This window comes from Peromyscus maniculatus, chromosome 21 (genome assembly GCF_049852395.1).
Source record: "Peromyscus maniculatus bairdii isolate BWxNUB_F1_BW_parent chromosome 21, HU_Pman_BW_mat_3.1, whole genome shotgun sequence".
Classification (NCBI taxonomy): domain Eukaryota; kingdom Metazoa; phylum Chordata; class Mammalia; order Rodentia; family Cricetidae; genus Peromyscus; species Peromyscus maniculatus.
The window spans coordinates 51,540,283-51,547,527 of NC_134872.1; positions in this window are offsets into that span (position 1 = coordinate 51,540,283).

A 7,245-nucleotide genomic window follows, 5' to 3' on the forward strand; every position below is an offset into this window, starting at 1 on the left:
TCCCTCAGAAATGACATCCACCTCATTTTTTGAGCAAGGTCTTTCTCTGGCATGAAAGCATGAAGGGCACTGACTATGGCCTGGTCAGCGAGTCCCAGAGACCCCTCTCTCTCCACCTCCCGCCTGCTGGGATCCCCAGTGAATGCCACTGTACGTGGCTTTTCACTTGTGTCTTGCGTGTCAGACTCAGGCCCCCAGGCTTGCACAGGAAGAACTTACCCGCCGAGCTTTTCCCAGTCACTCTTTGTTCTTTCTTGATGTGACTAGTTCTTTTTCTCTTAGGCCACGGGAATGATTTGGGAATCTTAGAGATCCACTGGAACATTTGTTACACTTAGGTTAGAAGACTCAAGTATTAAAAGCAAGATTTATAAGGTATGCTCTCTGTTATCAAGGGTGATGGTTGATTCGGACAACCTGATTGAACTAGAAACCGCTAGGATATGGGTGAAGCATACCTTTTGTGTGTTTGTAAGTGTGCTTGAGAAAAGAAGATCCATCATGAATCCTGGTGGTACCATTCCATGGGCTGGGGCTTCGGACTGAAGAAAAGTTGCAGGGAACCACCAGAAGGTCAGATGAATGCATCCGCCCCCTTTCTCTGCTTCCTGTTCCACAAGCCGTGACCTGGCCGTTCAGGTTCCCACCGCTACCGCTGCCGCAGGTGCCGGCCCTGGCGCCACACCTTTGTCTTCAGAATGGACTGTCTTCCCAGAACTGTGAGTCTGAGTCAGCCCCTCCACACTTAAGTTGCTTTTTGCCAGGTGTTTGGTCCCAGGCCTGAGAAAAGTAACTGATGTGGAAGTAGTGAGGTTTGGAATTGCTGCCGCTGATGAGAGAGATTTCATTGGGGGTGGGGGGTGGGGGGGGTGTCTTAGGCCTTTGGAACTGGTTTCTGGGGAGGAATGTGGAATAATTTAAAGCTGCAGACCAGAGGATTTATCCCAGATTTATCCAACTTGAGCTTTATGGGTGCTTCTGCTGGGAGAAAAGACAACTCTAACTGATGGAGATGCGGACCGTAAAGACTGCGCTTGCGTGGTTCCAGAAGGACGCAAGACCACTTGGAGGACTTGCGCAAGGCCATTCCTGTTACTTTTTTTTTTTTTTTTTTTTTGAAACATCTGCTGCCTTTTGTCTCTGTCCTAAAAATTAATTTGAAAGAGGCTGTTTTTGAAACAAGTGGACTAATGGTCGTTTGGAGGAAATTTGAAGACATGTTCAGCTTTGGTGTGTTTATGGCTCAATACATTTCCTCAGATTCCGGCTAAGTGAGAGCAGGAAGTGGAAGTGTATAACATCTGCAGTTTGGTGAGGAAGGGAGAGGGGAGCCAGATGAAGCTGTGTCAGGAACGTGACGTTTGATAATGAGAGGAACTTTTAATGCCGTTCAAGTTGAGGACAGCGTGGGCGCAAACAAAGTGATCATAATAATTAAGGAGATTAGTGATGTTGGAGATAGGCCTCTAGCTCAGCACTGGGACCTTAAGAAAGGTGCCTCGCCCGCTGAAGGCTGGCCTATGAAAACACAAATTCATCTGAAAGGAGTGAGTCTGAACTGAGAGTGACATTGAAGGGGTTCTTTGCTCAAGTATACCGTGTGTGTGTGTGTGTGTGTGTGTGTGTGTGTGTGTGTGTGTGTTTCCCAGGTTCAGCCACAGAGGCACAACGGGAGTTGTTATAGATTGGGCCCAAAGGGTCTAGGCAGCATCTCAAGCAGGAAATTTCTTAGCATCATTGTCCATGTAGTGCTTCCAAAAGGCATGCAAGATGCTAGAGTGAAGGTGTCCTAGGGGTTTGCACTAAGGTTCTAGAAAGCCTTGGAGGCCAGGCAACATGCAGATATGCAATATGCAAGGAGGCCCTGAGAGGCCATTGTTTGAAGTTGTCAATATGATGTCTAAGACACATGGAGTCCCAAGGATACTGGAAATGCCAGAAATGTTAGTCATTTGCCAAGGAAACCTGGAGGCAGAAAATGAAGTAGGCCCCACGAGATGCCATCGTGTGTCTCAGGTAACGGATGTGGAGCTGCAGGGTTTGGTGTCTACCTTACTTGTCTTGTTTTGGCCCCATGGTGCCTCAGAACAACCCGACTTCTCCATTTTTAAATAGGAACACTTACTCTGTGACATTGTGTATTCGTATTGGGTTAGTATTCTGTAAACTCACAGTTCAGAGTTTGCCTTCAGTCTCCAAAGATATGTTGGCCCTTTGAACAACGTTAGAACTGTTACAACTTTGGGAGGCTCTTGGAAATGGACTAAATACACCCTTTTTTTTTTTTTTTTTTTTTTTTTTTTTAAATGAAGTGTACATGAACCTTTGAGAAACAGGGAAAAATGGAATGGTTGAAAAGTGATATGTTTGGCTATCAAAAACAGAATTGTACCTGTTAATTTTAATGATAAACTTGATTGAATGAAGAAACACCTTGGATATTAGTGAAGTATATGCCATTGCAAATGTTTGTGAGGGTCTTTTCCAAGAGGAGTAATTGCAGGATGGGGGAGGGGCAGAGGGATCCACCATGAGCCAGGGTCCTGAACTAAATATAAAGGTTAATAAAAGGAAGCTAGCAGTAGCAGAAGTCTGGCTTTCTCCTAACTTTGCTTCCCTTTTACAGATATACAAGAAGCATCATGCTCCTGCCTCCGTACTTTCCCTGAGTGACAGATGGTGTCCCTTGCGTGGCATTACAGAATAAATCCTTGATTCTTTAAGTTGCCTTTGGGCAGTTCTTTTTTGTGAGATTGCTTGTCACATTCTTGAGGAGCCAAGTTAGGAGTAACTTCCTGCCGGAAATCCCACATTCTCTCAACCCTGCCTGTTCCTATGGCTCTTGTCTATGCTCCCATGGTGACCCCAATACGTCAATCATTGTTCTTACACTGTATTTGTTGGTTAATAGACCAGATGGCCAAGACAGAGCCCAGTGAGTCTTTCATTCTTTGGTGGTTTGAATGAGAAACGTCCCTTATAAGGGTCATGTAGTTGAACACTAGTCTCCGGAAGCTGTTTGAGGGTGTTCTGGAAGCTTTAGGAAGTGGTGCCTTCCTGGAGGAAGGACATCACAGGTGGCGGGCTGTGAGGGCTACAACTTATCCCACTGTCATTCTCTCTTTCTCTGCTTCCTGTGTGCAGATGAAATGCTGACAGCCAGCTTTCTGTTCCTGTACCATACCTTCCTTACCATGATGGACTTTCTCTCTCTGGAATCAAATATGCCAAGAGAAGCCATTTTGCTCTTCAAAGCTGATTTTGGTCAATGTGTTTTATTACAGCAACATAAAAATAACTAATATGCACACCTAATAAAGTTTGCTGAATGGGTGGGAGAATGTGAAAGATTCGGAGTTAAGTTACCTTATGGGAGTCGCAACTTGGGTGTCTTTTGAGGACAAAGACCGTGTTTGCTTCATAGGACTAGAGTTGGCACTGAGACTTGTCTGATGTTCTTAGCTCACTGTTCTTCAGTATTTGAGGAGGAAATTCATCAAGTTAAATAGAGCTTATGTATGAATGGCTAGCCACATCTGGAAGGGAAGTAGTCACATCAGCTTTCTACTAACTCATTTTATTTTTAGTGGAACTATCTGGAGTGTCTCCAGGATATGAGATCGATATGTTTAACAAAATGAATTCAGGAATGAACAGCCTATGTTTGGATCATAATCCCCTGGTGAGTTGAGTCGATCTCGGGAACAATAGGAGGTAAGATTATAAAGTTGTGGAAGGTCTTGAGTCAGCTAGGCTAACACAGTTGTATTTTGTCTTGTAGTCAAAGGGGAATCATAGAAAATGGATGAGAAATTAAAAGGATTCTTATGAATCTATAATATCTATAAGCAGCTGGTGCTGGGGGCTTTGTTGGAAATCACAGCTCAGCTTCCTGGTTAGGAAGTTCTTGGCCTGATGTAGGAGCTTAACACATATGAAAGCATACATGATATCAGAAAATAGTTACTGCCAAAAAAGTCAATGCAAGGAAAAATGTTAAAGTATTAAAAAACCAAAAGGATAGTCTAAGTAGAAAATGGAAGGTGAGGTTGATAATAAGATAAACAGATTGACACTGTCAGGCCTGGGAAGAAACAGTAATAGAGAACAGGAGTTGGCAAAACTTTTTGTAAAGAATAAAAGATTTTTTTTAACTTTGAAGTAAAATTCATTGAAAATCCTTCTTTGCTTTTTTTGAAAACATGAAAAGCATTCTTATTCCAGTGATTTTCAAAGCAGGCTACAAGTGGCTCTTGTCCCCATCGCCGATCCAGGACTTCACCCACTAGTCCACTTTCCCCCAACTAAGCCACATTTTGTTTCTACATAGTGACTTTTGCCTTGTTGTAATGAATTAATAACAGTAGATTTCAAAAATTTTAGTAACTTTAATTTTGCTAAGGCTCAAATATAAGATATCAGCTTTAAGGATAGAATCCCAAATAAGAAATGAGGAGGAGCAAGCTTGGCATGGTGCCACACAGTCTGAGAAGATAACCAGTTTCATGCTAGCCTGGGCAACACAGAGAGACACTGTCTCAGAGAGACACTGTCTCAAAACAAGCTTTGCTAATATCACCAGAAATTAAGGAAGAGAGTGTAGGGAACATATTCAAAGACCTAAACAATGCCCCTGCTTAGAACTCGTTCCTACAGCTTATTGATGTTCATAGTTTATTTTTTTTGTTGTTGTTTTTTATTTAGAGAATGCCTCCTGTTTAGTGTAAATACACCAGTGATCCAATGAGCCCAGTTAGGATGCAAACACAGAGGAAGCCAAGTTCCGCATCAGAGTGTCTAAAGAGGCAGTCGGAAGATTTAGCAGTCTGGAATAGCATTTTTATTGAGCACAGGTATAGATTTCATCCATCCTGAGACCATTCAAGCATAGACCATTACCCTATGATGCCCTGAAGCAGAGAGAAGCAATAAAACTTTATCATAATAGTTCTTGAGAAAATAGCAGAGGACTGTCTTGGGGGCTGCTGGGGATATAAATCTAGAATACAGGGGAGAAATGGGAAGAAATCATAAGACAAAAGCACGAGCTGCAGAGTGGAAGGCTAGGCCCGGTTCTTCCCAGCCCCCCCTCCTTCCCACTCCATCTTCCCTGTCCCCCGAAACATCGCACAATGTGCCATGCTTCATTTTTGTGTGCGTTTTGGGTTTTAAAATCACCCTAGCCTAACTGGGCCAAAATAACTGAGTGAAGTTATATGAAGGAAACACTTACTAGAACACTATGGAACTAAGAATGATCTTCTTGGTGTATTGTATTGTGGCACATAGGAAGAGTAGGGTTGAAAGGGCTTGGGGATGGGGCGTGCCTCAGTGGGTAGGAAGGCTTGCCGCACAGGTGTGAGGACCTAAGTTCAAATACCCAGCACCCAAGTTTCCAACAAGTCAGGCACGACCATGCAAACTTACACCCTCGGTGCTGTGGGCAGAGAGCAGAGGGTTGGTGTAGTGAATTCACATGGGGCCTCGGTCATTCTGGCCTCCTGACTCACCTCGCCACCACTCACTCTCACAGCCACATCACACCGTGATGCCGTGATGCCGTCTGCCAACGACCTAGACAATGGGGCCTCTGAGCAGAGCTGGCGCCACACACAGGTTTGGACTTTTGGCCCCCGAAACTTTGAACTAAATAAACTGTCGAGTGTTTCCCCTTACATTTTAGCAACAGGAAACGTGACATTTACTTGTTTCATCTTTACAAAAAGCCTATGCAGTGGGTCCTGTTACTACCTTTTTATACAAATGACAAGATGGATTTAACAAGGTCAAAATCTTGCCAAGCCACAGAGCCAAGAGCCCTGAAGCTACAACCCACGTGTGAGTCTGTTGCTTTCCAGTGTGCCTGACCTGAACATCTGCTGTCTAGTGGTGTCAGCCTCTGGCTATATCTTGCCTCCTCCGCTTGTCTGCAAGCTCTCGGAGAGCAGAGGCCAGAGTGTCCCCACACCCACCACAGCCTGGAACAAAGCATACACTCACCTCAGTATTTCTTGAGCAAGTGAAATGGATTAAACCCTAGGGAAGGCATTACAAGCCACACATAATTTCTCAATATGAGGAGGACTGCTGGTCCACAGGCATGAAGCAGTGGCCAGGATCTCCTTGGATGCTGATTCCAGAATATTCTGCTTTAAGAAAATTTTGCAGGACTAGAGAGAAAGCTCGGCTGATAAAGCACTTGACTTGCAAACAAGAGGGTCTGGATATGACCACCGGGACCCATGTAAATAAAGCTGGGTGTGAGGTCACACATTTGAAATCCCAGTGCTGAGGAGTTTGCTAGTCTGTCTGGTCTACTCAGTGATCTCCAGGTCAATTAGAGACGCTGTCTTAGAGTGGAGTGTATTGCCTGAGTAGCAATGCCTGATCTCAACCTCTGACATCCACATGCATCCCACATATGTGTGTGTGCACTTCCTCACACACATACCTGCACAAACATATCCACGTGCCTGAACAAACATGTGAAACTTTTTGTTTGTTTGTTTGTTTTGTTTTTTTGAGACAGGGTTTCTCTGTGTAGCTTTGCGCCTGTCCTGGATCTTGCTCTGCAGACCAGGCTGGCCTCGAACTCACAGACTTCTGCCTGCCTCTGCCTCCTGAGTGCTGGGATTAAAGGTGTGGGCCAACCACCACCCAGCTGTGAAACTTTAAGATAGAATGGAATGTGTGTCTGGATCATCTCTCTTTTAAAGTTTGTAATTAAAATGAATTCAAGGAGAGAGAGAGAGAGAGAGAGAGAGAGAGAGAGAGAGAATTCATTATCAGTATGGTGGTTTGAATGAGCAATTGTAGACAAATTTCTAAATGGTCTTATTAAATAAAAAACACAGAGCCAAATGTAGGAATGAAAGCCGTAGAGATCAGAGCAATAGTGATAGCCACCAGCTAACCTTATTTACCATGCTGCCATAGCTTCCCCCTGAGAGAACCAGCTTCTTCCTGTCTAACCTGCACCTTTATTGCCTTGCTGTTCTGCCCTCTCATTGGCTCTTAGCCCAGCTACCTTGTCACTGCCTGTCTGTACAGACCTCCAGGCCTCTATGGTTGGCACTGGGATTAAAGGCACTTGTCACCACGCTTGGCTGTGTCCTTGACTACACAGAGACTCTGCCTGCCCTGTGATCAGATTAAGGGCGTGTGCTACCACTGCCTGACTTCTGTTTATGGCTGGCTATGACCTCTGATCTCCAGGTAAACTTTATTAACATACAAATAAAATAT